The sequence below is a fragment of the Paralichthys olivaceus genome, chromosome 23 (genome assembly GCF_024713975.1).
Source record: "Paralichthys olivaceus isolate ysfri-2021 chromosome 23, ASM2471397v2, whole genome shotgun sequence".
NCBI lineage: Eukaryota > Metazoa > Chordata > Actinopteri > Pleuronectiformes > Paralichthyidae > Paralichthys > Paralichthys olivaceus.
This window is the reverse complement of record NC_091115.1, coordinates 4,017,729-4,045,519: the sequence shown is the minus strand read 5'-3', so window position 1 is coordinate 4,045,519 and position 27,791 is coordinate 4,017,729. Positions and strand designations below refer to the sequence as shown.

The window sequence follows — 27,791 nt, the reverse complement described above, 5'->3', positions numbered from 1 at the left end:
AAGTTTTTCCTCTGAACTATAGCGTAAACATGCACACACAGTTAAGGTGCATGGAGAGAAAAGCAAACATTTTGAACAGAGTTTGGTCAAGTGATTCCTTTTGCACTTTAATCTTAATGCTCGGTGACTTTCCTGACACATCCCAGGGTGCAGAGACAACTTCTTGTGAGCGGCACCGACATGACAGGGCAGCTTAATATCTCACTGTGCTGCTGCAGATGCTGCGTGTGTGGGTGTTTTCTGAAGTAGCCCTGTGTGACTCTTTCTCTTCGTGGGTCAGGAGCACTAACAAGCAATTAGCCAACAGGAAGAACATTCAGTCTTTCAGGGGATGAAATCCAAGCTTACAAAGTTGTTCTGTCTCTCTGCTTTTTTAAATTCTGTTTTAAATAGGAGGATTTGCTTGTTCTGGGAAACAAATGTGCCACTGCAGATACGAAAGAGGCTTAAAATCATTTAAACAGACAAACAAGGCGAAGAAGAACATCTGAACTTTTCTAAAGATGGAACAGATAATGGCCAAACACCACAGGGAAGAGTTTGAATATCCCACTGAGACTTCTGTAAGATTTGCCACAGATAACTCTACTGTATGCGTGTGATGCATTACAAATAGCTGAGCATTAATCCATCCACTTTTAAGTGCAAGTCAATGAGCTGCTAGCTGCAGTCTTCTATTTCAATGGGCAATAAAAGTCAAAGTGTACTCCTGGAGGTATTGCTGTCCTAATTACAAACCTGCCTGAAGCTGATAAACAGGAATGATCGCCAAATGGAGGCACCCTGTACTTAATGCCAATAATGAATCACTGGCCTCTTGTTGTTGTCATTCTGTTGTTTCTCCTGGATACAGTTAATGATGCTCAGACCACTTTGGCCCAGACGAAAATAGCTCAACACACATCGGACGGTTGCTTTATCAGTTATTTGTGCAGGTTCTCCAACAGGATCGTCGCCTGAAATTGAATCTATCAGTCAACTTCGTTTAGTTTTTCATACTCAGAGGGTCTGTTAAGCAATCGACACAATCTTCAGACGCAACTTCACTTTATAAATAAAGGCTCTGTAATTCAGCTTGCCACAACAACATGGACCTCCAGTTGCCGGCCACTGGTGTAAATGATCCGAAGACGTGTTTAACTCAGTCCAGGCGCTGTTTGCCTGTTTACTCAAAGTGTATTAATAGTGAACGCAGGGTAAATGGTCTTGATCTTGCAGAAAGACACTTCAGCACAAGGAATATGTGACAGACACACAGTGGATGGATATAAGATTTTACCTCTGATGTCGTCCATTAGCGAAAGCCTGAAGATACATGAGCTTCTAAGGAAACAGAAGATGCTTCGTAGCATCCTCTTTAGAAACATGTGAAAGGTTTACTAAAGTTCAGATTAAGCCTCAAGCCTCACGACTCGCACTTTGCAACCGTCCCCAGAAAACCTCCAATTCTGCATTTTAAAGCCGATTCACGACTTTTCAGGATAGTGATACATAAACCCGTGCCTTATTTCTTTCTGTATTTAAAAGCTTGAGTCTGTGTTACATAAGCTCAGAGACGTACGAGAGAGACGTTTGTCCATTAACCTGCAGAAATGAAACGGCAGATTCACCGTGGGTTTATTTCACATTGAAGGGACGTCTCCTCGTGAGGCATTGACGAGGTATTCACTTCCTCTCCATGCCAATAAAAGGAAGGGCATTTAAACCCTCAAGTGCTTTCTTTTCTCCCACAGTTGTGAAAATCAGTCATTTAAACAAACATTCACTGGTTCAGCTCATGACGGTTTTCCGGGGTTCAAAAAAATGTCTTGTGTGCGTGGCGACAATGGGAGAAACATTTGTCCAGACAAGTCTCCCGGATTGTCTGCAACTGTATGAAAGGATTATCCTCTTCACATTCCCACAGAGAAAAAGAGTGGCTGTAAAATCAAAGCTGAATTACAGCTGCCGCAGAGACAGATGGCTTGACACAAAGCTCAACACTGTGTACACACTCAACAGATAAACACTGTTCCTGACCCTGGATATTGTGGATCAAATCAGAAGGTAAACATTACTCTGTACGCAGCAGGAGAGCCACTGTGGCGCTCGCTGAGGGAGTCAGCTGGCACATACAGCTGGTAGTTACACGTGTTTTCGAGTGACTGGCTTGCAATCGGATAGAGATGAAAGTACAGGTTAACTCAAATATCCTGCACATGAGTAACACTGAGCCAATTCTGATGAGACAGTTAATCATTAAAGAGGGAGAGCAGGGAAGACATTCTCAGCAGTCCTCAACTGTGGACGTTATTCAAGACACTTGTGGATGGAGTGAAGACCAGACCAGATTCTTCCTCTTCCATCTTTGTTCTGTCGGTATTCGGGCAAACATCATCAACGTAGCTCGATCTCAATGTGCAAAATGTAGATCTGTATCAACGCCAGGTGTAAATGTAATCAGACCCAAATCATTTGTTCCCAGATGTAAATGGAGTCAGTGAGGTGGTGGACGAGGCTGCGTTTCATCCCAACCTGAGCTGATGTTATTAAGTTTCGACACAATGATCGTCTGTTATTGTTTTTTGGATTCTCTGTCAGTTTATATCTGCTCCCCTGCAAGTGAAGCTCTGTTTATTGCCTCAGGTGTTCATCGGGTTCATCCTGTGTTGCCTTTAATGCCCCGAGGCTTTGTAAACTGCAGTTTTCTTTTATGCGGTCGGCCAATTTGATTTATGAACTCTGTCTGCACTGTCTTTTTCAAAAGTAAACGTGAGACGGAGCCCAGAGAATGGTCGTAAACACAATTGTCTCATTTGATGGCATTTGGTAGATGTCTCCTTTCTCGCCCTTCCTTAGAAAAGACAACTGTCTCGTGTCTCTGCAGCACCTTGGGGGCCGGTAGAGGAAATCACTGGAGTATGCAGACATGCAGTGTTATTGCAAGTTGCACAGGAAACAGGGTCATGAGATACTTCCACAGTATAAACATGACCGGGTTATTTGAGAGACAAAACATAGCCTGAGATTACATGTTCGCTCGATAAGTGCACCGAGCCGTCTGAGACCTGGTCGTCTTTACTCCCCCCCCCCCCCCCGAGGCGTCACTGTGAGAGAATGGACGTTGTACTTTATCCAAAGCTTTGGTTGGGTTTGGTTTGACATTAGCAAAAGAGGATCCCTGAAGGTCTGTGTGACTCGTTCAGGTGAATGATTTGACATTTGGAAGAAATGCCAGCAAGAAGGGTATTTGGACACTTCTGAGGTTATCCAAGCTTGCGTGCATTATGGGGTTGTGGAACTCATGGCCGCTTCCTTTGCATTCTGCAGCGGACACGGGACTGAGTTCTGCAAATTTACCAACCTCCTTTTCTTTTCTTTTTTTTAAAAGCCTCTGTGGCCTCCGCTCGCCGTGTCAGAGCGAGGAGCCAATTTGAAATGGTGTTATTTGACTTGACAGGAACAGGACTGCCGACAGAGTCCAGAGACTACACTGTGTCAGTGGAACACAAACAGACTGTGGGATAGATTCACTGTGTGAGGCGCCCGCCACCCCTCACACTCTCTGATAGTCCTTTTTGACAGCCCTCTCACAAACAGTCACGGCAGAGAAAAGACATGTCTGACCATATGAAGCAACTTAAAGACGCAGTGAAGTAAGAAGCATCTTTTTCAAGTTGGCTGAAATCTGTTGGGCTGTCACTTTTGAGTGTTTGTATAGTTTTCTCTACTTGTCAGACAACTTGTTTTTACTGACCCCTGCTGGTTTGACGTCTCCCTTTATTGCACTGATGTAGAAGTTTACTCTTGGTGACGTCAGTACTCTGTGACATGACGACAGATGCACGTGTGTGTGTGTCTAAACTTTCACTAAGTTGTTTAGTTGTGGTCTGATCTCAGCCTCTTGATGTAATGATGCTCTTTGAGGAGCAGTGGGTGGAGGTAAACTCCCCCTACAGCTGCAAATGGCTGCAATTCTCCTCGGACTCAATCTCATCGAGTCGCGCTCCTCAGAGTGATAAAATCAAATCCCTAAATAACAAGATTCTCTAAATCATAACCTGGCTGCACATAAAAGGGAACTTTCAGGATCTTTTTTTCAACTTGAAGCAGGGAGCATTGCTGTGCAGGTTTTTCTCCGCCGATGTCTCAACTTTTGTTTGTCAATCAGGAGACGAGTACAAGAGACAAGGTCATCCCTCCTCTCCAATTTTACACAGTTTTCCAGTCCAATCAATACTGCCCAACACCGCTAAATCAGTGAGGTCTCATTCCCCTGCTGCCTGATAATTGGAAGCTGTTAGCACAGACGACGGGACAGGAGTATCAATTGGCTTAGTCTCTCTCTTTTTTTGGAATGAGGCTGCTGCTGATTTGGTTTATGCCAAAAACTAAAGCTCCACTGTTGGAGGTTTTAATTAAAAATTGCACTCTCTCATTCTTTTCTTTGGTTAGTCACAGAATTTTTTTATTTGGGACAAAAAAAAAAAAAATCAAACTAAAGCCTCCAGTGCTTCAGGAGTTGGCAGAGTTTACGGAGCTGCCAAACGACTTTGCCAAAGTGAGTACAACAACACAACTCGCTACTCGTAGAGGTGGAACAGTGATCCATGATGATAATGAGAGGACATCCTGAACAACGTACAAACCCTTAAAAAAAGAAATTGTTAGTAAAAGAAGATGGTTTTAAATGTTCAGTGTGTGGAATTTATTTACATCTGGTAGTGAACCTGTGGAAGCTTCAGTTGTAATAAAAACTAAGTTTAGTTTGTCAAGTCTGGGCTACTGTAAAAAACATGGTGGCCTCCATTGAGAGGACCAGCTCCTGATGTAAATATAAAGTATTTAAATATAAAGAAAATTCATTCAGTTTAGATGAAGTGAAAACATGACTAGAGTCACACACACGCTAGACGATGCAGTCGAGACGCAGGACCACACACTTGGCGTTTAAACAAACAATTTGCTGATTCCAGAGATTTAGGAAACACGGACCGCCGGCGTCGTCAGCTGGCTGCTTTTGTTTGTGTAATATTTTGCACTGAACAAATTCTCGTATTGTTGCTACAAAGTTTGATCTTTTCTACGGGAAACTGAAGTCTTATTTACGCTGTTTCAGTTCCAAACACAACTCATTAACTATCACGAGTTTCAGCATCAGTTGACGACAGTGAGATTATGTCTGTAAACCTCTCACACTATTGCATCATTTGGCCAAATAATCTGTCTCATATTGGGACCTTTCACTTCTCAGAGTTACAACTTTACTTTTTAACGTCGTGACCTGACGCACACCTCCAGTGATCAGCGCTGAGAGTCCGATTTCACACTCAAACACGTATCTATTGTCTGGTTCTCGGCTCCTAATGAGACCCATACAGTAATTAGAGCTTTGATAAAAGGGATGTGCACAGAAAAGGTCAAACAGTTTGGTAAAAGCCCAGACTGTGGCAGCATGCATTGTAAGACAGTGTGTTTCTGCAGGAGCCTAGTCAGAGCAATTAAGGAATAATCCATTTTCAATTACATCCAGGTGGGACCCACCAAAATACAAAGACAGGTCTGAGAAGAAAAAGTGTTTCGAATTTATCGGAGGTAAAAATTATCAGAAAGAAGGAAAAAACATTGGACATTGTCATAATGTTCCTATTAAATTCCTTGTTGTTATATTAGTGCTGTAATCAACACTCAAAGCCCTTAATTACTTTTTCTTTATATCTCAGTCGAGGGAAGAAATACACATTTGCTTCTGTGGCTGAATGAACACAAACCTTGGATCGCTGCGATCCTATCTTTAAATTACTCTTCTGTGTACATGAGCGAGTGTTGGATGTAATTATGGTCTGGTCCAAGCCCTCAGAAGTGGTTGGTTGCTGAGGGTAAATGTCGACGCCACGTGTGGCTGGATCGTCTCGCCCTCGAGCTCGTTCTAACTGTCTCGGCGATACCACAGGACGAGGACAGAGAAGATGCAGCCAAAGCGTCTGTGAAGGATCCTCACCAAACAAACATTAAATTCACTCCGTCCTCGCCTGCAGCCCTGTCACCGTCCTACATGCTAATTGTTCTGGGTCGTTAGGAAGCCAGTTCCGTCCTTTAGGTCCAATTTGATATGATTTCTGCTTCTCAGGTCGAGACGTTTATTCCCATGAGAGGGGCGCCATCATACAAGTTAAATGATGATAATGATTGCTGCAGCCCAACAGATTCATTATGGCGACCATCTTGTCAGGTATCACATCGCAGGGAATTAATCCAAAGGGAACTAAAATCCCAATCCTTCTCCTGGAGTTAATTGCAAATCACGGTGTCACTTTTCCTGGCGCTGCAACTGTCTCTCGAGTGCAGCTCGTCCAATTATCTGCAGGCCAGTGATTTATTTGGTCACTTGTTTTCTCCTTCCGTCCTCATACCAGCATTCTTCATTCACACTCCCCTTCTTCCTTCCTTCCTTCCACCCCCTGCCCACTTCATCATTCTGCTTATCCTATATCCTCACTCCTCTCGGTCTTCCCTCTCTCCTCTCTCTCTCTCTCTCTCTCCGTCTCCTCGCCGCTCTTTCCTCCGGAGCAGTAATGGTGTGGTTCGCCCTGCTGGGGCTCAATAATGAAGCTGCTGCCCTAGAAAAGCCATGTTAATGTTGACTCTGGGATCAGACTCTGCTCCAAGACACACAGCGGTGACAAATGAATGTGCCAGTTTGAGCCGACCGAGCTCAATAAACAGCTCGTATGTATCTGTGGCTTTGACTGAGAGCTGGGAGCTGAGATTCTTCGCAGCCAGATAAAGAATATGAAATGTTCAAATCAAGGCATGTGACTGAGCAGGTCTTGTATATTTCTTTTAAATACCGAACCAGTCGAAGCATTTTGGCGTACGTCCAAGTAGACGCAGGATGTGTTAATAAACAGGAAAGTAGAACTGTGGCTCCCTAAAGTATTGGCTCATCCATTTGGTTGTCAACAGCATTGACAAGCTGTCTGCCTGCTCCCGCTCGGCCACTCTGACCTCCCTTAACCCACTCGCTCCGGTCTGACAGGCTGAGATGTGCTTCTGTTGGTGGAGAGAGGTGTGCGCGTACGTCTGTCTAGCCTTTCTGTGCTTAGCTACATCTGAGGATTGCTGTGCCAGTGACCCTGGCTGACGTACATACGCGGGCGAGAGGAGTTTCCCCTGGCTGCCGTCCCCACGTTTCTCCTGTCAGTCTCGGTCTGTCTGGAGCCTGTGGAGCAGCCGTGCATGGCTTCCCCTCTCCATCACGAAAGATGGTGTCTGTCTCTCTGTCTATGCTCGCTCGTGCTCCTGCAGCTCGATGTGCAATCTGTTTAAGTACCTGCAACCTGCAAACTATATTAGATCCATTTGAAATGCTTCTCCTACGGTGAACCGGGATGTGAAACCCCTGCAAGGTGCTTTTATGTAAAAAAAATAAACCAGGCCTGTCGGTTTAGATCCAACAATAAAATAATCACATTTACACAAGATTCTCAAAATACGTATTCTGCAGTTGATTTATGAGATTGGATATCGATGCATCTTTGTCCTATAGGTTAAAACATTGAAATCTGGATTCACTCCTGTCCTTGTGAGGCTGTAGAAAGCCTCTGGGGGCTTTTCAGTGGACGCTTGCTCATTCGCTGCTGGTTGGAAATCGTCTGTGTGGACAGCCGGTGTGAGGCAGGGTGAAGAGAAGATGGATCAAGCAACTCAAAGCCAAATTTAGAAAAACCTGCCAGAATATATTTGTTAAATGGAAATTTAATTACATTTCTTCCTACTGAAACAGTGGCTCTGTTTCGGCCCAGTATAGCAAATGTTCAAATGCCCCCAGTGTTTGTTTGCAGCCAGGGATTCACAGATGATGAATTCTCATAAATTGCAAATAAATTAGCAAATCCTTCAGGGCTCTGCGTGTTCATGCTCAGATCCTGGATCTGCTGTTTGTTTTTCACTGTTAAAATGAGCAAAAGGGGAAATGGCCTCATGTTAAGCATCCCAGATTAGTTGAGAACATGTGGATAATCATTTTTTTAGTCCCTCAGTAGAACAATGGACATGCTGTCTACAGTTAGATCATTTCTGGATATGGGTTTGCACTGAGGTTCACAAACACTGTTTAGTTGCAGCATTTTGTAAATCTCCCTCTAAAGACACCTGCTGTGGAAACATCTAAATTCCAGCATATTGCATTCAGTGATAAAACTCACATTGCAAAATCACACTCTGTATGTACCTCGCATAGCTCAAGAGGCGTAAATCTAATCGGCTTCACTCTGAACCTTGAATAAACAGGTGGACAGCTCTTTGTGCAGCAGCGGTGGCTTCAGGGTTTGCCAAACCAACAGCCCATTCCAAACGGACATGTTTAGAACATCCACTACATGAGCCACCGGTTTGAAGATTTGAAATACGCCTCGAAAGCACTGGAGCGGTGTTAAGGAGTTCTTCCATATCAAAGCTAGCATTCATATTGGAAAAAGAGGAAGTGAATGTGCTGGTGTCTTGACACCAGTGTGGATTTTGTTTTTTAGCTCTTGCAGGGCAATGGCACATGAAACACAGATATGAAGCGCAGCTCGTTCCCCGGCTCTCACCACTGTAGGAAAGCTGCATCCGTCATGCAAAGATCACCCTGTCGCTTTGAAGTGATGGCCCGGATCCGGTGAGAAAACATCTACGTGATTTCTTCCACAGAGAGACGCTAGTAAAGTGGACAGGTTCTGCTGCTGTAGAGCCGAAGGAAGGCTTCAAAGTCCCCATTGTGTGAGCGATGTGAAATTATGAGATCAGGTGTAAAACAATCAATTTCCAATCAAGTCACGCGTCTCAATCATCAATAAGTCTTTTATGCACGTAAGTGGCTTTTTAATCTTTTCATACAGGAGGTGTGACCCAAACACAGCCGAGAAAAACTGTTAACAAAGGCAGGAGGAATTAATTGAAAGAGACAAAGTGAAAAATATACTTCATTCATTTCCACTGACGGCCCAACCACTCATTTGCACTTCACAGATTTTCAGCGTCCCGTCACTCGTTTATTTTCTCAATCTCGAGCAAAACCCAAGAAAATGTTGTTTTCTCAGACAGTCGTTGTTTGTATTGTGTCTGAGTAGTTTCTCTTTTTTTAGTGTTGGGGCTGTTTCTTGGTCTTGACGTTGCAGAGACATAGCCGCAGATCGACAGTGAGGCATTACTCAACTCCGGGGAGATAAGGAGGCCTGGTTTTCCGAGTAAGAACTGTCAGTTTGCTCAGTGCAGAGAAAGTGATTGAGCATCTTACACCACAGTCATCCCCCCTCGATGTGTCGATTGATTAAGTCGTCTCGACTGGGTTTTCATTGGCCCGCTGCCCGTCCTGGGGCCAAAATACACCTGCCCGGCCTGTCAGCTGCTAAAGTTATGACATCATGAGGCCCCTCATAAGGCACCTCCATTGTTTTGAAACGAAGGCACATCAATTTCATGGGCTCCACTGCCCAGCGGATGATTTGTGAGTGCTATTATCCCCTGAAATCGCTCTGGAAAATGGCTGCAGTGAGAAGACAGGAATTGGTGAGGGGGGGAGGGAGGGAGGGAGGGAGGAGGGTTGCATGGAAATGGTTCGTTGGTTATAACCATAAGAAGAGCAAGGTCAGGGTATGGAGGAAAAACCAAAATGTCATGTTCACGTGTTATCATCATTTCAAACTTTCTACAAAAGCGCGGTAAACTCAAGCAGATCCAGAAAAACACTAACAGACTTATGGCAGAGTGAGAGGAAGCGGGGGGAGGGGGAAGAGAAGCCAATAACCTAGTTGCAGAATCAGCATGGAAGCACCTCTTTTTCTTCTCGTGGCAGCAGCAGGGGGAACCGGTCCCACTGCCAACCAGCTGACAGCAAAAATTTTCATTTCCAAGCTCGAACTAATTCATTATAAAGCCATTAAAGTGTCACAACCCTCTGTTGTAACAACCTGAACCTGAGAGAGATAAACTGCTGACACTTTGAAATGATTATTTCCAGCATGACCACAGTGGAGGGAAACACAAAATGCATCTTTTTAGGAATTCTCTCCGCCACTTTACTTGACGCGAGCGCTTCCATTCGTCTGAAGCATCGCGCCGCCTTCGCAACTTAGCTTGACAAAATAAGCAGATTGCAGATAAGGGACGCTCATTAATCAGGTCTGTGCAGCGACTGAACCTGCACGCCATCAATTTTCCTTTCAAGAGTTCCCCTCTCGTTTATTTATTTTTTTAAAACTCAAAAGTCGTGCGAGAACAAATATGGGAATCTGTTTGAAGGAAAGCATCAGCGGGTGCTTTCATGAGACCAGCTGCTGGAACACAATGCGTGGTCAAATGTTAAAGTTATCAGTCGAGAGCAGAAGTGAAGGAGCCTCTTCACTCGTCTGCTTTCCACACCTGCACTGAAGGATTTCAATTCACTGGCAAAGCCCTCTATGACAGCGCGGAGCCATTCTGCCGCGCGGAGATAAAACATAACACCGAGAAAAAGTTAAATAATCAATTCCATAGAAATGCCTGGGTATTAATCTAGAGCAGGCTGCAGCAGGGCTGCGAGATGATTTGCAGAGGGATTTAGTCGATGATTCACTGCCTGTGAGAGAATTATATACCAATATTTTATAAAATACTAATATTTAATCGTGTTTTTTTAATTTATTGTTAAATCTGTATAACGAATATGTGCAGCCCTGCGGCTTTGTTCATAATTATAAAGTACAATTGTCTGCAAATGGGATGAATTATTCTATTATCATTGCGCTGCTGCAATGTGTGGACTTGCATAAGTATGTTTGGGCGTAAAGATAAAAGGACGTTAAGGCAACATCTATAATACATATATCTGGAAAAAAGAACGTAGACTTGCTGATTGGGTCATTTCCTTCACTATGTAGCGTTTGCTGATTTGTCCTGCGTAGCATCAGTCTCAGCTATCAGTGTTGAACGCAACATGGATAATCAATTAAAAGTGTTGCTGAACCTGTTGTGCAGTTAAATTCTGTTTTTACAATGATGCAACTGTTTATATGTTCTGGAGACGAGCTGTTCTTCCAGCAATCTGCGACGAATTCCCTTGTCCAGTGGGAAATGCATGGTTACAACTAGCGCAGAGATCATTTTAATTTGAAAATGCCTTTTTCAGTGGTTGTAGTCTGACATTAGATGTGATCATTGTGACAGTTTGTGCAATCTGGAGAACGTGCTTGGGTTGAACAATGAAACCGGAGCAATTAGAATTGATGGTGAGGTCCCGGGGTTGGTTGAGGAGAAAGAGGTGTGAGGCTGAGCAACGTGAACATGTGTGCATGAGGTGTTGGTTCACTGAAATAAGGTAAAACATCATTGATTAAAACCATCAACCAAAATGAAATGTGAACATCGCAACCTGTCAGTTAAAAAATACTTTTTCTAAACTTTACTGCTTCTGTCTTAGTCTGTGTTGTCTCTTAACCAGTCCTCTTGTCTGAATTTGGTGGAGCAGGTTTTTCTTTCATCAATGTGAAGTGAACATAAAACTTTTCTGTAGGCTTGTGTTACCCCAGTGGAGGGAGCAGTAAATTGTAAACAAGAAATGAGACTGCACAGGTCTGCAGTATTTTCCTTTTCACCCTCATAACAATAGACTGAAGAATTTAACCATCTGCAATTATTTTTTAATTCTCAGAAAGTCAAAAGAAGAGAAATATCAGCAGAAGCTAATAAAGGAATTAATCAACCTGTTTTTAAAAGCTTCTAAATTAACCTCGACCTCATACTTTTTAACAAAAATCGTACCCATAATCCTCCAGTCGCATTATGGCTATGAAGAATACTATGTAAATGCACCTTTTCAGTTGTCCTACAACCCACACTGAATGTCCCACAAATTGATGTGCAAGAAGGATGACAAATTTACAAAAGGAATGACAAATTTAATCCCTGCCACTGTGTGAGCCGCCAACACAATTTCCAGAAAGAGCAAATAACTTCCATTAATGTCTGCTTAACAGGCATTTCTCCGCTCTCCTCCGTGGACATATTCCCCCGCTGTTTAACTAAAAAAAAGAAAATCGATCATTTAAGCAAGTCTCCCCGACAACAAAAAAAAATCCATCCCTTGAAATTAATTACAGTCGACACAGAATATCATGCTATTTTCACCTCTATCTTTAATGGAAGAGAAGGGACGTCTCTAACGGAGCTGCCCTGCGATTCCCTCCATTCCACCTCTTGACCGGAGCGTTTCGAAATTAGGCCCAGACATTCGCATGATTAAAAAAACCCACTGGTTTTGCATTAAGGGTTCAGACAGTTGCCATCAAGATTATACTGTTAAATCAAAGTGCATTGGAATTGTAATCTAATCTCCACATGAGGGATTCTCTGCAGCCACTTATTGGTTGTAATGTGCGAAGCTAACCTTTATATGATCCTCGACAGGATTGATTCTAATTTTATCTTCTGTGTAAGCAGATAACCTTTTGTCAAATTCCGATTCTGACCTGGTTGAGAGATGAACTTTGTAGATGTACTTTATAATAAAAAGCACGAAAGGCTGAGTGAATGATTGGATTTCTATAAAAATCTGCACTTGGTTTGTCAAGGGGCAACAAGTTAATTGCACTGCACGGTGTAAGAAACCGATCAATGTCTTAGTTTTGACATTTGAGTCAATTGTAAATCTTTTATTCAAAAGATCTCCAGATAAAAAACCTTCAGAGTTGATACATTCACACAACATTAACCTCAAGAAAAGACTTTTTAAATCCATCTAATCATTTTCTTCAAGGCTCAGTAGCTGTGACAAACAAGTTCATCCTATATCTGCTCTTTATTTTCACCCAGTGACGGCCTGACGAACTAAACGTGTATTTGTTCTCCTCAAAGAATCCTGGTGCAACGATTACTGGGGGAAAAACAATCCAGCCTCTCATAGGGAAGTCGATGGCCGCAACATCAGAGACTTCTCCTGGCAGAGAAAATGTTAAAACAATCAGCAGCCTCGAACCCATTATGATATCGTTATATTCTGATGGTATCTGCACAGAGATCATGCTGCGTTATTCAGATTAGCAATTAATAAACATGGCCGTGATAACCAGTGCAGTGACAAGAATGCATTTGGAATTGTAATTCCAAGAAGTGGAGGCAAAGATTGTACATCAAGATGGAGGAAAAGGCAGCTCCCTAAAAGTGAAGCCAAAACATCTGGATTGCCCCCTGGTGGCTGGCTGCTGTATAAGTCATAAATGATGCCCCCTCCACGTTAACAGATGGGGCATGGACCAAACTTGGTCACTGGTTTGGGAGCGCCTCAGGTTTTCCCCAGGAAGACATGGAACATGGAGAGGAGAGGGATAAGCATAAGACAATGGATTAATGGATACAATTAACAACAAGAAAGCACCATAAGAAAATACAGTTGGTGACATATAAAGGCATCAAAGCTTCAGTATTTGTGTGAAGCTACTAGAGATAATAGATTTAACAGGGTGCCTGGCACAGATGTCTTGTTACCGACTCATGACACGTGTCTGTTTGAACAAAACAGCAATGACAGGCGTTGTACCTGCAAAACCCCTCGTGCAGCTTATTTAAAAATAAATCCTCTCTGCCTCCTTAATTAGCTCAGTCAGCTCTGAGCGGGACAGCGTAGGGATCCAGTGCAGCGGTAGAAGAACTGCAGGAAGGCAGATGACAAATGCAAATATCCGAGTAAACTCTCCAGTCTAATAACACGATCCTCCTGCCCTGAGGTTAAACAGAGCCACTAATCACTCACTTTGTTTGGTTTGGGTTTTGTCTCCATCACAGCAGCAGGCAGAGAGCAATGTCTCCCGCGTCTCTCGAGCTAAAACATTCGGCTTTTATTGAAAGAAAATTTACAGAAACATCCATCCGCTGAAAATTCACCAGTTGAGCTATAGATTTAGTAAACGATGGCACTCGTCCGTGCATGTTTAACGACTTTGCTTGTTATTTCCTGATCAATCAGAGCAGACAGTAAAATAAATACTGCCTGTATTGGAAGTCTCAGATATTCTTAAAGAGACGCAGAGTCGGGGGGAAGATTGATGCATTAGCCTCTAAATAGGTTGACAGACAGCCTCTCAGACAAGTTACATAATCAAGGCTTTTTAATCCAGACACATGCCCCCCTGCTGGGACGATGCCTCAGCGCAGATAATGAAGAGGCAGTGTAGACGTCCACCGAGATCTACGACCAGGTTCTAACTTGAAGAAGCGTCTCCGCCCTCCTCCCAATCATAATGCTGATGTTGCAATAAAGCAGCGGCCCACACTTGAGGAGAGGGAACACCAAGTACTAGGAAACTGCATTACAGACGTCCCCCTTCGGAGTATTTGAAATGGAAACACTGGAAGGCTCGTTTTATTGCTTATGCCTTCGATGAGGTTTCACCAAACAGCTTCCGACAGTTCACGGTGGCGTGAGCATGTTTTAGTTATGGGACAGTTAAAACGGCTCTCGTATGGAGAGTGGGGGCGGCAGGGTTTGGACACGGAAGTCATCAGACATAGAACAGCAATTTCACAGAGGGGTATTGTGAGGTGAGGTTGGGATGAGTGTGAATGTGATATGAATGGTTTAATCTCTGAGGATATCAAATCTTCCTTGGCAGCCACCGCCTCACATTTTCCACAAGCTCCATCTTACTTCTGTGCACGGTCCTCGACTTAATGGAGGTTTTATTCATTTTGCTATGCAGAGGTGTGTTCGCTCCAGCTTTGGGCAAATCACACTGTGACATCACAAATTCCCAAGGAGACACTTTCTATCTGAAACTGTAAAAGTAAATACCGGCTGTTTATTCAAAGTTTGGTAAAACTCGACTCAGTACGCAGGAGAATCAGTTGTCACGATCAACGTCCCTTGAGTCTGAGTCCCAGATGTCGCTGCTACAGAGCTCTGGTTGTGTGTTTAGTTAAATTGTGTTAATGTTGAAGGTATCACGTGTTCAAAACATAAAAACAATCAATGTTCCACTTCTTTGAGTCCAACATGTCGAGTTTGAAGGCGATAAGATGAATGGTTTGAGATACAGATGATCAGGTTATCAAAAGATTATCAGAACAATTATCAGTCAATTAATAGACATCTTACATATCGGGAGGTAATTGTTATATTAGATAGAAAACAAAGAGAAAAAACTTGTTTTCATCTATTGTTTCCTAAACGCTGCATATTGGGGGAGAACAATTTCAACATTAGACAGCAGACCATCCTGGGGTGGAATAACAAAGACGTATGAAATTTGTTGAAGAAGTGTAATCAGATGTAAATATGATTTCGTTGTGCAGCTCAGCTCTGAGGCTTCTAATTTAATATGTTTCTTGAAGGAACCTGTGTGACAACAGAGGGGGAAAAAACTAAGAAAATCAGATTTTCCACAAAATCAGAATAAATTAGTTCTGTTTGGAGATCCCAGCCACAGAATGAGAAGTCTGTGATGTCGCACAGACACACACAGGTTCCTGAGCTACAAGCAGCAGGTTACAAAGCTCACACCGGCCTTAGACACATTTCAAACGTTATGGTCCACGTAGAGTCCGAGAAGTTCTGCGAGCGTTTTCTCCCCCAAACGTCTGCTGCTCCTCGGAGATGACCGGTGCATCAGGTCGCTCAGTGCATTTAATAAGTTTTCCACCCCCCAGAGGCTGAGGTAATTCTTTGGAGATTAAGATGAGAGTGTGGATAAAGACAGTGGGTCAAGCTGTGCCCAGGGAGCGCACACTGTCACACACACATATTCAGTTAGTCCAGTGTTTGCAGCGGTCATGCCACCCTCCGGCCATTCAGTGTGCGGCGTATCTCATCTGTATGTTAAGCCTCATGGCACAGTTATTCAGAGTTCTCAGATTTGCCAAGGGGAATTAACTGCCTGACGGCGAGCGAGATTGCAATCCACGTACAAGGCTGCCTACTGGATATTTTAAACCCTTATCATCATCTGACATTTTATGAATAATATCCATCTTCTTATAATGTGGCAGAATCGCCGGGAGCCTTCGAAATCCTCTTCCTACATGATTAGAGAACATTGAAGTACACTTATGTTTATGCAATGTCTGATCACGCTAACAGCTTTTCCTATTAGCATAATAAATGAATTAGAGCAGCAGAGAAAGATCAGTGGGCAGATTCTCACCACGGGGAAATCGTTTATGTATTGTCTAACTACGATGCATTTGTTAATAGTCAGCTTTCCCAAAATCCTTCACTCTCTCTGTACATCCCTGCTGGTGTTTGCAAAACGACCTTGGTTTCTTCAAACCAGCAGGGTCATTTCAAAAAGCGGAGCCCTGTAATTCCTCCACTGTCTTCGGCTCTGTGATTAGTCACAACAGTGAACGGCATGCCGCAGACAGCGGTGGTTAGTGTGTCCGTGCAGCGACGTGCCATAAAGTCGTTATCATGACACTACATCTCTTCAGCAGCACAGACCGGCTTAGTGTACAAAACACTGAAGCCTCAGGGTTTATCCTCCATCAGCTGCTCCTGCTCTCCCCCCCCCACTCTACTTCCTCAGCTCCGGGTATTTCTCTCTGCTGGCTTTTGCAAACGCAGGTGTGACATTGTGCTTGTTCCCCTCTCGCTCTTCATATGCTAAAGTCATGAACAACGGCGTGTTAAGAGTTGCTGTTAATAAGCGCACAAGGCTCGGTTAAAAAGATTTCTAAACCGCTGGTTCCTGCAAAAGGTGCTCGAGCACACATTTGCATTTCAACACGGACGTGTGCCCGTTAGTGGCTCCTCTGGAAATAAAAGTGAGTGCTGCAGCACTCTGGGATAATGGTCTCAGAGCGCCGTGGCTTTCATACGTGCACTGAACTTTGGCCACATTCATTTACATCGGAGGCAGAGCCACCTTCATTTTCTTTGATTGTCATGTGAGATGTGTACATTATGTATATTGAAGGTTACAGGTCTACAGGGACTGAGGACTTTATACTTTATGAAGGGAGGACTGAAACTGAAATCCATGGGGCCTTCCTACCATTGAAACTGCACAAGGAGTGAACTTTTTATTACATTCATACAAGAAATGTTACCTTCGACAAGGAGTTGTGGATGTTTTAATCAGCACTTGTGTGTTTGTTAGCAGGAGTACGCAAACACTCCTCCATGACATTTGGTGGAGGGGTGGGGAGTGACCACAAGAAAGAACCAATTCAATTTAGCACTGGATCTGGAATTTGTTCCACTTTCTTTAACATGTAGAGATAAGGCATTAGAACAGAAACATGCTTACTCGACCGTCATGAGTTATTGCATGTCAATCGGTGAACTTTAAAAAAGGTGCTGCTCTGTTATGTTTGGACAAACCCAGGTTAGCCGCTGTTTACAGTCTATAGGAAGTTAAGGTAGTCAACGTTTGACTGTAGCTTCATTTTCAACAGACAGAGACAGAAGTGGTGTCCAATTTTTACTGCACTGGATATTGTTGAGGAAAAACACAATCATGAGAGGAGAGACATTGAGGCACCATCTCATTCATATTTACCTTTCTCTTGTTCTACAGTGGCCATGGCGATTAACCATGAAGCTGGAGCCTAACATCCCCATCGCTTCCCTCTGTCAAAAAAAGCCTCTGCGGTGCTACATCGAACACACACTCTCTGAATATGCCATCCGAGTGCGGGAGAGCCGGACGGACTGCTTAGCACCTGCTGTAAGTACCCACTCTCTCCGACTCCGAGTGCTTACTCACGACACTCACACCAAGTCAAACATCAAACCAGATCAAAGCTGCGAGGTATCAAACTTCAGTTTGTCTCTTGAAATCTCGCCAGATCCAAATTTAAAGGCAGACGAATTAATTATTTACATATTGCGGGTAATTTGCTGTATGTATGATAAAGTGTCACATAGTCGGACCAAGTCCAACAAGGGCTCAATGCCAATGGCTAATTGAACCATGAACGCCTCGTGTGTTTGTGACCACAACTTATCAGTTGAACATTGGCAGTATTCGGGTAGGAGGCTTGAGAAACTGTTGGGTCATGGTAGTGCATAAGGAAAACAATCTCAGGTAAGTTACTCATGGTGAAACTGACTGAAGACATTTTATGTATTCCACTTTTCACTTGAGTGTTTAAGCAGTTCAATTATAATTCTGTGTGGAAGAGGCCCCTTTTCTTGGCCTGGTGATTGCTGCCGTTCAGAATAGCAAAAGTGAGCTGCAGTAATGATGAAGTAAACACAGCCCAGACTCGGTACACAGAACCTGGAACTGAAGAATCCCTTTTTACTTAAGAGCCGTCTGTCCGTACTCATCCGCAGTCGCCCACGTCTTCTGAAAGCTTGTGGATATGGAGGAAACAGACGACAGGAAAACATGGCTGAGCAGTGACGACTCCATATGACGTCAATTCATCCAGTCACAGGGACAAACAGTTTACAATATGGCTGCTTTTCTCTCAATCTAAGTCAGACGTTATCGCAACCTCCTCCACCGTCGCCATGTTTGTTGTCAGAAACGTGACTCTGCACTGCCCTCTAGTGGATCTCTTTTTTGTATGTAAAAGCAGCATAAATATATGTTAACGGTCCAAATTCGCATACTCACACACACTCATATAAAATAGTAAAACTGTCTTCTCAAGAGGTAGGAATAAAGACTCACTTTTCTGATTTGAATAATTTGATGTTATTTTTATTTATTTTTTTCTAAAACAACTCTAATCGATTTTTTTATATAAATATTTTCATTTAAGCTTCTTTCTTTCATCATTTTTGATTTTACTTCTTCAAATGGTCTTTTATCAGATTTCCAGCAGCAGCAGGTGGCTGTCTGAGAAAAATAAACCCTCTGATGAAGCCAGCGTGCCCACCAGCAAATGGCAGGCAGACATATTTAGCAACTAGGTGGTGAGGATAGAGCAACATTTAGCAGCTAAAGAGCAAGAGGATTCCCTCAGGAGTTTGAGGAAACCAAACCGAGGCTGTGAACAGGACCCTAAATTAATGCTCATGTCGCTCAGCGCGTCCTGGATGTGTAAATAACCAGCAACTATTTGTAAAGTGATCATGTGTCAATGTTGTGTTTGCAAATTATCTCCCTGCCCCCAAAATGCCCAAGAAAATCTATTAATGTCGCCTTAGGCTAAATGACTGAGTGCCATTCAAATGCACATTAGTGTTGTAAACACATTATAGAAATCAACTGCATCTCTGCTCTTAATGACCTGATGAAAGGACGGCGTCCTCACATCAGTGTTGGGGCCTGATCAAGATACCGGTTGGTTGTAGCAAGATTACACAATATAGATATATATATATATATATTGATTTCTGCAAAAGGACGTCGTGTGCAGCAACGTTCGAGCACTTGAAGTCAACAACCTCTCTCTGGGAATGTGTGTTAACATTATCAGCTGACATAGCAACTGCAAGCACACACACCCACAATTACTCACACCAGTGTTTGATGCCGTTCCACCGACAACACTGTCGAGTGCTCTCCCTCTTCATCGTAGCGAAGCTGTCCAGAACCATATCTCAAATGGAATTTCAGCTCTTTGAACTGAGATTGTGCAGATGAGTGCGTGCGTTTGCATTTCTCCGTCTGGCTGCACACTGTATCTGTGTCTCTCATTTATGTCTCTGTTCTTGTGTTAAAGTGACCCCGTATTCATCTCGTTTTCTCAGTGTTTGTTCACATAGCACTCCCGAAGGACGGTCAGGTCGGTTCTGTGTCAAGCCAGCCAAAATCCCTGGCACAGATTAAGAGGAGAGGGCAGTGCCAGCCTTTTGAGGGCGAGAGTATAGTGGGAGCAGTCGCACCAATTAGAGACCGGCAGCCGGACCACCCAGCCCTGCCGCGCTCACCCCGGCTGGCTCAAGATAACAGAGTCGACACACATGCTCAGACAGACAGGCACACGTGGGCATGCACTCTCGGCGTACCCACTCATAACTTGGTGCCTTATACATATGCAACACAACGCCAAACATCATCCATTAGCTGCACCAGGGGCCTGAGGGTGCTGCTTGAAGTGTCAAATATGCATGAGGGAGTGGAGGTCTGTGTCTCATAATCCTCAAGGCAATTAATATAACAGTTTCCGGGGCTAAGCACCTAGATGCACATATCAAATCTCTCCCTGGGCTTTTTGAATTTTCTAGGTAGGTTAATTTACAGGTACATGGGCCAGAGGCTGCCTTTTATGGATTGAAGCCATCTGGGAAGTCGACGGCCGGCCATACATTGAGAATTGTCCACAGTGATGTATGAGGCTGCAGAGACAAAACCTTCACTGCTGGAAAAGGTTGCTTTCAAAGTGTCCTGCTAATTGTGTTGCAGCGCTGATCGAACAGGGTCTGAGTCTAGTTTAAATTCAGGATTCTGTTGTTTTCAGAAAAATACAATTCCACCTCTGTAGAGCATTGGAACATGGTATTTGCTGCATTAACAGAGAATTACATTGCACAGACGCTCCTGCAGTTCCGTCGTCTCCACTATATTGAAAAACATTTAATTCTGCCAAGCTTTTTGTGGTTGCTTCTGCAGATGTTTTTAGCCTCCAGTCAGATATTGACTGAAATGTTCAGCCTAGTGTGACGAGAGGGGGGCTGGTATTCAGAGGCGTTTGGTTGGGGAGCAGTATTGATTGCACTTAAAGTGACAAGATTGAGGAGCCCCACTTGGACACGTTATCCCCGTTGCTGCTAACAGACAAAGTGCGGGCCGAAGGAGTGATGCCGATTGATTTTTTTTTTTGTGATCGTGAACGGCCTGACACCTATGAATCAGATGTCCGAGTCGTGCCGCTTTAAAATAAGTCAACAATTTTTCATAGGGCTGTGGTAATGTGAGGACTGACAGACTGCTTGATTTAAGAGGACAAGTAAATACTCGGATAATGAATATGCCTCATGCACATTCTGACAAGTCAAAAAGTCCTTGCAGCTCTGGCAATAATAAGCCTGCGTGTAGAGCACGTAGACTGGTTGTATATTCGAGGAGGCAGGTATTGCGCAGCAGCCGGGTTCGGGCATCTGAGGGATTTCATTGTGCATAATTCACTGGCGAAGGCAAGCAGCTGATATAGCCTCTCCCCCTCTTATGATCATCCATCAGGTAAAATAGCCTTTTTCTAACACTTGGCTGTCAACGAGGAATAACAAATGTAGCCATGCAGAGCAACACATGATTACAGCGTAATAATGCCCCGAGGTCAGAGGAATGTGACCTCATTCAGTGCAGCTTGGTGAAAGGAGCAAGTGAAATACTGGTCACATTAGAAGAAGAGTCACCGGGGAACGGTTCATCCTCATCTGAGGAGGCTGCGGCCAGGAGTCAGGCACTGGGATGTCTGTTTTTGACAGGAGTGTTACTGCTGTGTCATTTACAGTAATTGAAAACATGTAATTTTCACCTTGATGATGTTGTTAATCAAAAAACAAGTCCTGCAGCTGAAGCAACACTATAGGTTGTCCCTGTCCAGGAGTGTTCTATTAAAATATGCAAACTCTTCCACAAACGTGATATTGGTATATAGAGAAAATTGGACATATGTAGCATAGAGGGAGGAATATATGCTATCGATACTGTCAGCCACTGGATGTCACCTTTCACTAAAACTGGGGGGTTGTAATCGTAGACTGTTTATAAAACTGAGTAGACTCCGGGTCTTCTCTTCTGATTTCAAATAACCAAGCTCTTCAGCTCACAAACCAATGGCTAACGTCACAGTGTGTCGCCACGAACACGTACGACCTATAGGACTCGTGTTATACATAGAGAGTTATGATAGCATACTGGTGCCGGATTGAAAACATTTACATCCCCGTGTTTCTGGCGGACCCCTGCTCAGATAAATCTCTCGCCGGTGGTACAAGGCTACTTTGAGCCCCACATTTGCTCTGATTGATATTGTGAAAATCCATCAAAATAATCTTCCAGGAAATTGCGTGAGCCTTTCCAGGAGGTGAAATCAAGATACAGGCCCACTCCAGGTGTGAGAATGAGGAGGAAAAGACCTGCAAAGCTGAAGATGGATATTTTTTTAAATCTCCATGCTTCATGGAGGATGGTATGGGGGGAAGCGTAAGCACAAAATTAATAAGTACACAACGAGATAGAGTAATTGAATGGAGGTTAGAGGGTAGAAAAAAATGTTAGACACGCTTCAGTGATCTCAGTTTCTTCCATCCCCGAGTTCCCCTTTCTGTGAGAAGCCTGCAGGTCTCTGGTTCTGTGTGCGGCGTAGCCAATTACCCATGAAAATAAGAGAGGGAAAGCCAGTTGTGAAAGATTAACACAAAACAGGCCCCTCCTGGATTCTGTAGCAGGAATGTGGATCCACCTTAGAAGACTAATGTTCGATACAACTTTTCTAAGCTCAGTGTATATGTGTGTATTTTTTTTCTTATTCTTTTGTTGTATCCCAGCATTTAAAAAAAAAAAATGCACCTAATATTGTGTTAAGTGAGACAAGACGATACAAGAGCAACAATAAACCGGGAGTGGGGTTTATTGGATGTTTTTCTTTCTTTACTCCGAGTGCATGAGCAAACACATCATGGCATTTCATCACAGCAAGAGTTTGTCCATATGGTTGTCGTTGGTGGGGGGTGAAACTAATTGGAAGGTCTCTTGCAGGGAAGGACTCTAAGGACGTTTTAATGAATGGATCTTGGGTAACACAGTGGGATCAGATTTGGGACAATTAGAAGCTGCTCTCAGACATGAACTGGTCCGCACACTTTCAGAAACGTAATAAAATGCCAGAGTGAGATGTGAGAGAACAGCAGGAAATCATCAGGAATACTAATATCTCAGGAGCCAAACACATAGAAGACGAATAAAGACGTCAACTTGGAAAGATAACGAGATTCGACCTAAATGTTCTGGATATTCTCCTGTAATATTTCTGATGTTGACGTTACCTAATACTCCAGATAGATCACAGTCATTTCAATATTGCAGAATTTTATAGTTTTCATTTCCAGTAAATTTCATTTCCAGAGTTTTACTAAAATTGAAGCGTCAAAACATCACAGTGCCCTGTGCAAAGAAAAAAAAGTTCTTCCCTCAGCTTATGTCCACAGTTTCCAGTGAGATTGAAACAAGCGGCTGAGAGGCATGATGTTCCTACTTGACAAGTTAGATGTGACAGCCGACTCTGCTCAGCCTTGGGAAAGCTTAGCGTGTGTGTGTGTGTGTGTGTGTGTGTGTGTGTGTGTGTGTGTGCTGCAGAACAAATAACAGTTATGAGCAAATATATTCTAATAACAACTTTGTTCTGCTTAAAATTCCATCTCTGATACATTAAATTAGTTACCTCCATTTTTCTCTCCTCTCACAATCAAGACTTGCGAGGCAGCCGTGAATTTATGTGCATACATACATCTGTAATATTATGAGTGTGGATTTCTCCGACATGGTAATATATTTTAATCACCTACGGATTTCAGTGATTCAGTTGACCAGCTTTTCCAGATGGGTGGGATTAGCGATGCTCGGCTGAATGCGTCTAGATTAGCTAAATGTTGTCTCGGACGGTGTTGCTCATGCACATGCGTGTATGCTTTGCGTGTAGCCACCTGCGCGTAATGAGCATCTGACGTTACACGGATCATGTCCCATCCTGGTTTTAATTAGGTTGTTAATGTCAACATATGAACTGTTCTCTTCCACCGTGTGAAGCACGTGTGCAGGATTTGCTGTTTGCCGGTCGCACGACGTCTTTTGTCACATATTGACTCATCGGACAAATAGAGAATGTGGATGGCTCAAAGGAAGGGGCCAAGAATAGCTGCCTCAAGGTATCTCTCATTCCTCCCAAAGTGCATCACAACAGAAGCCGGAGATAAGCGTCCCGGCAACCACCAATTAAGGCCACATATCCTTCACATGAGGGCTATTGCTTAATCAAAGCTGAGAGAATAATGAGCTAAAGTAAATAGTATTTACTGAAGCCAGGTCATTGATTACAGTTCTGCCTCTGACTGGCCCCCTGGGAATTTGGAAGACAGGGAACATCTCCAAATATCCACTTGATAGCAACATGTGAGTTTACAATAAAATCCATTCATCTTCCTGAATTGTATTATTCATACCACTTACAACTGCATGAATGTTGCCAAATCCAGTCGTATGGATAAGATGATGGATGCTCCTCACTAAATGTATTCACACTCCATCGTTTATTGATCACCAACGTATTTATGGTGCCTGTATCGGCGATGTGCATTATGCATGTAATATGGATTCGCCTCCTATATGAAGAAGTAGGGAAAGACATGACCATGCAAGCTGCTATTGCATTTAACAGAGATCAGCATGGGCGGTTATTTCTGCAACACAACGGAAACCGCAACCCAAGAGGACGAGGTCAACAACATGGGTCAGTGTCACACAGGAAATAACAATTTTTTCCTGAATAGGAAAATGGACGATTGGGATGGTTATTAGCATCAGGGTGCATTATGCAGTCATTTTCCATCAGGCTTCTGCATTATTTTTTTGCCACGCTCATGAAGTTGTATCATTCACAGGAATGAGAAAACTAAAACACACGGTTGTGTTTGTGGTTCATAAAAAGACAAATGTTTGTGAAGGGGATATGAACTGAGCCCGACACACTCATCCACCACCCTGGCCTCATCTACCTCAGAACATACAAGGCAAACAACTTCCTATTAAGCACTGACACTGTAGTAAATCATGAAGTGCAGAACAGTCCTATTGTGGAGTTTGTTTGCTTCCTATCCTTTTCCCTCGCGTCAGTTTTTTCTAAACATTTCCTTTCAAGATGAATAATTTAAAAAATTACTTTCACACAAACGTCTTTAACTTTAAAGAGAACATCGGGACACGTTGTTGAGTGTACACACAATGCGACTTTGATCATCACAGTCCGTGCTTCTCCTACCAACAATTGATGATAGTCTCAAGAGACAGCCATGTTCGCAGAGGGGGAATCTAACATGGCCTCGCCTGAGAGCTGCTAATTTAACTGCGCAGGGGGAGACACTGCATTCCAAGTCTCCTGATTGTCTTTGGGGGGGTAGTGTTATGTTAAAGCAACAAGGGAAATACATTAGCATTGTGTCAATCTGAACACCACTGCTGCTGCACCGCAATGACAAAAAGATATTGAATTATCTGTGTTCGCTGTTTATCTGCAGGGGGTTGGGGACATTGTAAACAGTGGCTGGTCATTTGAGCATTAGCAGTGGGAACATGCACAACACGATAAGGCTGCTTTCTCAGATCATTACCATTCATCACAGCTATTATCATGAGAATAGATAGTCTCATAAACAGCAGACATTACCTCCCAGTGCACGCACATTATATATTGTACATAATCTACCATCACAAGCCATTTTGCATTCCAGTTTGTTTCGTCTTCCCTACGAGGCAGCGACTGAAAGATTCTCAGATGCCAGAATTTGCAAACATGCTACTGCCAGTCAGTGTGTGGGTAACATGAAAAAATGCAATTTTCTGCATGACTACCCACTCTTCAAGATGGCAGCTGTGTGCAGGAGACAGCGAATGCCACCTGTAATGGCACGACTGGTGAAGGTCCTCATGGTTTTGACTGCTGGTGCAAAAGCTTTAAAGCTATTGTAATTGAAAAAGGGTCTAATGTCAGGGAAATAAATATTTTACCGCAAAAAGAAATTCGTATAAAGTACAATGTGGAAACCAAAGAGAACTGGGGACCTTTGCACGATGTCAAAATGTTCATAAAACACACCACAAGCTCAGTCGTCTATTCCAAACCTTAGAATTTACATCCAATGGAACCATTCAGAGCTAACTGAATATGTTACAGGATTGTAGAGTTGAAATCATGGAATTAGATTTCTTGAGTTCTGGGAATTTTAGCCTTAATTCAATGAGACAGAATTAAGCCTGAAAGGCGGAGAGAGAATGGGTGAGACAAGTCTGGTGATTGGGTCGAGCAGCCTCATGGAAGCTGCTGGGCAATAAAATCATTTTGAATTTAGCAAAATAGACGTTACGTGGTAGAAGTGCATTCTACTTCTATGTACGTTAGACAGAGTGGGTGTGGGGAACTCGTCGGGTGTCCCACAGCCATCTCATATTGAGCTGGAGCCACCAGTGGGAGAAATCTGATGCTGAACAACAAATCACAACACTCACCATAGGCATCTACAGCAGGAGAGGTGTCAACTGAGGGTGTCAAGTACAAACTCAACTTTAGGTTGGTCTCATATTTTGTGAAAGTCTGTTCTCTGTGGGTAATATTCTCAATTTTATTTAGATTTATTTCAGATCTCCTGTTTCTCATGCTATGACTTCTCCTACAAAATGAAAAAATGGCGTGTGTTCAACCAACAGCACATTTCCTCTGACAGAGCAGAGGGAATGAAGGGATTTGTTCCAGGGTCACATCTGGCTCCCTACAGTTTTGTATCCAGATATTCATCCATCTGAATAATTCAAATCTTCCAAAAAAGGTTTCATGAAGCGCAGGAGTTAATTCTCTCTCCCAGGATGAATCAAACGCTTAAAATCAGGGACAGACTTTCTCAACGTTTTTTGCTCTACATAGACAAACCAATGGGTGCCTTCGTTAGATCAATGTCTTGACATGAGTATAGCCCTGTGGAGAGATTCAGACAGCCACACAGTGTTTAAGATGTTCAATTTATTTCAAGCATCGCCCCTGTGAGGGTTTCGATTCAGTACATCAATAGCTCTCAGTAATTTCTAAACAGAATGAATGAACGGTCAGCGGGGAGTCGAGAAGAAGAGACTGCAAACTCCGGCACAAGAAGCCCTTTCTCCTTGTCCTCCTGCATTTTCAGTGACAAGATTATTCCTGGCACAGGCTCACACAGTAGATTTAACATGTTCTGTCTTTGCTCTCTGCAAGGGGGCAAATGCTAAGAGCACCTCTGCAACACATTTGGATTTTCAGGGTATTTTCATTCCCCTTTCCACAAGAGTCCAGCACAATCCCCCTGCAGCTCTCTGATGTTGGCACAAAGCAACAACCCAAAAAAGAGAGTTTAATTCTGCAGCCAGCGCCTCGGCAGGACAATGACCAGATTTGGACGGGGAGAAAAGGGTACATGTCTCAGTCCTGAATGTGAGGTGTCAGCATTTGATTAATGTCTGACATCATTGTGCATTTCGACTTGCGCTGGCTGATAAACTGAAAGAAATCGCTGATGGATGGCTACCTTCCTCTGAGATAAGGCTCATTTCTCTCCTTGGAATATGGGCAATATGGAAACTAGAGATTTCTATTTTGACATTATAGACCTTGTCTATATCACACTGAGGATCTTATCACCATCTTTTCATAGTCGACCAACTGCATAAAGATAGCCTTGACTTTGTGCACTTTTCCCATTAAACAGAAAGCCGTCTCTTTTTCCCCCGACTCCAAGCCAAGACACAGCATTTCTTGCAAACTGGCTGAATGATAAGATGCCGGATATTGAAACACACGTGATATCTCCTTTAACCTAGTGTGCAGCGATGCCCCAGAGGTACCACATGGGCACATTAATGATTAATCAGTGTGTTTGTGTCACATGAAACATTGGTTCCGTTAACATTTAGGTCACAATTAATTTTCCCTCAGGGATGAATGTCGTTAGGTTAAACTATGGTTTATTTATAAGAGGACATAAACAAACACAGTATGACTCGTGTGTAACATATTCATTTTACAACACAAGACCCAGAGCTCATGTTAAAAATAACACACACCTACTTGACCCTGATGGACTGCTTCCTCAAGACTGACAGTTAAGACACATGTCAGCAAAATCACTGCGGTCGATTGTTTTCATATAACCTAATCAATAC

General features: G+C 43.3%; 1 protein-coding gene across 1 annotated transcript in view; it reads left to right on the top strand.

Annotated features, from left to right (window-relative positions):
- Positions 1–27,791, top strand: part of chrm2a (cholinergic receptor, muscarinic 2a) — a 63,241-nt gene that overhangs the window by 6,919 nt on the left and 28,531 nt on the right. The window contains exon 2 of the mRNA XM_020092344.2: positions 17,508–17,657. The gene's annotated coding sequence lies outside the window, so the exon portion shown is untranslated. The remainder of the gene's footprint in view (positions 1–17,507; positions 17,658–27,791) is intronic.